Source organism: Bubalus kerabau, chromosome 1, assembly GCF_029407905.1.
Source record: "Bubalus kerabau isolate K-KA32 ecotype Philippines breed swamp buffalo chromosome 1, PCC_UOA_SB_1v2, whole genome shotgun sequence".
In the NCBI taxonomy this organism is placed as follows: Eukaryota; Metazoa; Chordata; class Mammalia; order Artiodactyla; family Bovidae; genus Bubalus; species Bubalus kerabau.
The window spans coordinates 175,365,956-175,370,129 of NC_073624.1; the positions used below are offsets into that span (position 1 = coordinate 175,365,956).

Consider the following 4,174-nt stretch of genomic DNA (forward strand, 5'->3'; position numbering starts at 1 on the left):
TTCTCCGTCTCCGGGACGAGGGCAGAGAGAAGGGCCTGTCTTGCTCGGCGGGGAGGCCGAGCAGGGGCTGCCTGGCACAGTTGATTGGGGATGCTGGCTACACAAAGGGCCGGTGGATGGGGGCTGGGGGAAGGCGGCCTTCAGAAGGGGTTGGATGGCCCCAGAGTGTGCCCTTTCTGCCCCCGGAGTTAAAGCAGCAGTGTCAAGGTCGGGGAACAAGCAGAGGAGGATGCACAGAGAGCAAAAGTTAGCCTGTGCTTGAGAACGGACCCGTGTCTGGAGCCAGGAGGGCAAATGAGAGAAGATAACGCAGCTTCGAGAGCCACAGTCATCTGGGGCTGCCTCCAAAGTAGCTCTTTGAGAAGAGAATCGAATACCTCTAATCTCGGAAGAAAAGCAACCATTTGTTCTGAGACAAGGACGGTGCCTGCAGAAATCCAGGTCAGTGGGAAGACAAAGAAGAGAAAGACAATGGCATTTGCTGTGGCAGCGAATGGCGAGTGCTCCAGCTTACCTCCTCTTCCTCCTCCATGCAACATTCTCAGGGCACGTTCCCTAACTCCCCCTTGGTCCATTCCCAGTGGTGTCTCCTTTTTATCGGGACGCCAGATTAAGAACTGAGTGGACGGCAGAATTCAGTTGCTGGCCTCTTTTCCCCACCCCTGCTCTTGGCAGCAATTTGCTGGGAGCCCAACAAACACCAAAGAGTCACTGAGGTGATGGTAGGCCTGGTGGCAGGAACCAGCTTTTACTGGAGAGTTCCCGTCCCTGGGGGCACACACAAACCATGTCTGGAGACACTTAGGCTGTCACAACTTGAGGTGGGCATGTGCTACTGGCATTGTGTGTGTGAAGGCGAGGGCTGCTGCTCTACATCCTGTGATGCACAGGGTGGCCCCCACAGCAAAGAATGACCTGGCCCCACATGTCAATGGGGCTGCAGTCGAGACACCGTTCCAATAATTGGGTCTTTAGCAAACTGAGCTTTCTAATGATCCTTCACGCTTCTGGAAAGCACAGGGAGCCTTCTCTGAAGTCATCACCTTCCTGAGCCTCGGTTTCTATATCTAGTAAACGGGAACCACAGTCTCCCTGCTGATGCCTGGCAGAGTAAGAGAGTTGGGTATGAAAGTGTCTATCACAGAAGATGTTCAATGAAGAGCCACACAGGGACGTACTTATGTGGTTCCCTCTTCCGGCTTGGTTCAACACCTCCGTATCCTTCAAGCCTTGGCTTGCAGCCAGCCATCTCTTCTGAGGAAACCTGCTGGAATCCCCCATGCCCTGAAGCTTGAGCTGGTCATTCCTGATTCTGTCCCCACAACTTCTTGTGTCATCTCTGCTACTGAACTGACCAGTTACTGTGAACTCCATCATGCCTGTGGGGGAGGGTGGCCCACTACAATGTCCCTCCATCAGGGCACAAGGGCTCATGCCTGGCACTCAGTCCACAGTGTCTGACACAGTCAGCCCTTGCTTTACTGAACTCTGGACCCACCCAAGACACACAACTTCAGGAAGACAAGGAATGGGAAGCAGTACGTTAACAAGCCCCCCTCCCCCAGGGATAGAGAACAGATCCTACAGTGAAATAGAAAAGGGTGATTCCCAAGTCCCCACCTGCTTCTCTGAGTCACAGGCCTGGACTCAACAGAGGGTCTCACCCAGGGATTTTCAGCCAGAAGGATGCAGCTGAAACCCTGGGAACAGGTACGACGTGTGAAAACACGTTTGGCACTGCAATTTTCTACATGGAAGATAAGGGAGCGGTACAATAATCATTTTGAGATATAAACTGTAGGATGGAAAAATGGGATTACTGCAGTGGGGCTGCATAAATTAGAGGAGGCTGCATGCTGGAGAAGCCAAGCTTTGGGTTTCAAAGTTGAGAAACACTGACTAGGCCAATCTGTTCGTTTTGCAGGTGGAGAAAGACAAGGAGATTTGATTGGAGGTTAGAACCCCCAACACAGGACCCTCCATGAGAGTGTGCCTGGCCACGCTCCTGGTACAGGAAGGAGACAATAGCAGGGCTTTGGAACCAGAAGATTCTGGTCCAGTTCATGAAGGGAGAGGGCGAGGGCAGGGGGGATGGGGCGGTGGGGTGGTGGGGGAGTCCTGGCCAGGGCAAGTCCAAACGCAAAATCTGCAGGAGGCATGACTGTGGGCTCTAATCATGTGTTCTGGGGAAACAAGGCTGAGAGTCTTGCTTACAAAGGTTCTCTAAGGGCCAGAACATTTTGGAAGTGAACGGGTGGTTATCTTTCCGTGGCCTTCTTCACATTCAAGCTATCCAGACTCCTGTCCTGAATATGCTATAAATCCAGGCTCTCTAGCCCTTCTAGCAGATTCCAGACAAGGATCCCCAGGGTTGGGAAAGAAAAGAAATGAATGCTGATCAAAACCATTTACTGCAGGGACTTCCCTGGTGGTCTAGTGCTTGGGACTCCGAGCTCCTGATGCAGGGGACCTAGATTCAATCTCTGGTTGGGGAACTAAGATGCCACATGCTGTGTGATGCAGTCAAATTAAAACAAACAAACAAACAAACAAACTGTTAGCGCAAGGCCCTTGCCAGAGCCAGACCCATCAGACAACTTTTGCAGCTGGCCATGTCACCTTCCATGCTCCCGGATGCCTTGAGGGTCTGGGGACTCCAAGACTAGGACATACCTCAGGAAGATAGGATCTGGTACCCTTCAACTGTAAGGCACAATGTCCCCCAGCAGCTCCCACCTCAGACAGAGGTGTGGGAGAGGCTTTCCCTTAAAGATTGCTGGTCTACAGAGTGCCCACCAGAGGCTGTGCCTGTCCTGGGTTGAGCTCTGGGCCGCTGGAGAACAGATTTCCTGTATGTCATTTTACCCATTTAAGTCCAAGGATGCAACTGGGAGGAGGTGGTGACAGCCTAGCACATGTGGGTGTGTGCACACCCACCCCCTCGCCTCTGAAACCCAGTTCCGGCCCCAAAGCGGGGGCCCAAGAGCTCCTTCCTTGCTCCCTAGAATCCCCAGGCTCCAGCCAGTCCAGTCTTAGAAGAAGCGTGCTGGGTTTTCAAGTTCTGAATATCGCTCAGAAGGCGCTGGGACTAGCCTGGCTCACCCAGCAGTTGGCGGGTGATGTCAGTAACAGGCTGAATCAAGAGGGGAAGATGCGTCCCCTCCTCAAATCTCCATGGGGTGTACGCCAACATCTGAACGGGGCCACTCTAGTCCTGTCCTTCCCTCCTCCCCTGCCTCTCCCTGGACCAGACCTCAGTTTTCGCCATGGCTTCTACCCCTTTTCTGCCTCCTCTCCCATCCCCCATTTCCCCTCGTACCGGCGGCCACGGCACCAGTGGGTCCAGAGCCCCTCGCATTTATTGAGCACCCAGTGAGTCGCAGGCGCTGCCCTCCCGCAGGCACCATCCGTCTACCTCTTCACCGTAAGCAGACGCCCCCAGGCCGTCCTACACCTCTTCCTCCCAACGCACCCCGGCTGTTCCCCCACCGGCCTCGCTCCTCTCAACCCCCAGCCTGGGCCTCTCAACCCCGCCTCCTTGCCGTTCTCTCTCCCAGCCCCGTTTCCTGCGACCCCCCAACTACCACTTAAGCCACGTCCTCTTCAGAGAAGCTGCTCAAAGCCACAAGATCTGCCCTCACACCCGCCCAAAAACTCCCTCACCAGGCCCGTCACATCAACTTTCTCCTTTATCGTCAGGTTCCCACTCCGTCTCCTGCAAACTCTTCAAGACCCTCAAGCTCATTCCCGCCCCCTCGACCCCTGCCTTCGCGAGACCCCTCCCCACTAACCCTGAGTCCCGTCTTTCTCTGCAAGGCAGCCCGCCGGTGCGAGCTTCGAGATAGAAAATTGAACCCGCGGCCGCCAGGCACTCACCTGGGCCTCGGCCGCCGCGCGCCGCCGGTCCCCGGCCAGGTCCCCGCCCGGCCGCCAGCCCGCTGCTAGTCTGGCCGCTCCGCCCCGCCGCGCCCGCCGCTCCCCCGCGCGCTCCAGCTTCCGGGTTCCGGAGGGGCGGACCCGGGGGGGCGTGACGCAAAGCGCCAGGGGGCGGAGGGCCACGAATCTCCGCCCGTCGCTTCCGACTTCTTGCCCGTGCCCCCGCCCCTGCCGCTGGTGGGCGAAACCAAGTGTGAGGGGAGGCCAGAGAGACGCGCGCGCAGGAGGCGACGGCTCT

General features: G+C 56.4%; 1 protein-coding gene across 15 annotated transcripts in view; it reads right to left on the minus strand.

The window, feature by feature from the left end:
- The window catches only part of MYO9B (myosin IXB), a 108,220-nt gene extending 104,221 nt beyond the window's left edge, over positions 1-3,999 (minus strand). For all 15 annotated transcript variants that reach the window (XM_055541843.1, XM_055541822.1, XM_055541812.1 and 12 more), the window contains exon 1: positions 3,877-3,999. The gene's annotated coding sequence lies outside the window, so the exon portion shown is untranslated. The remainder of the gene's footprint in view (positions 1-3,876) is intronic.
- Between the last annotated feature and the right edge of the window lie 175 nt (positions 4,000-4,174).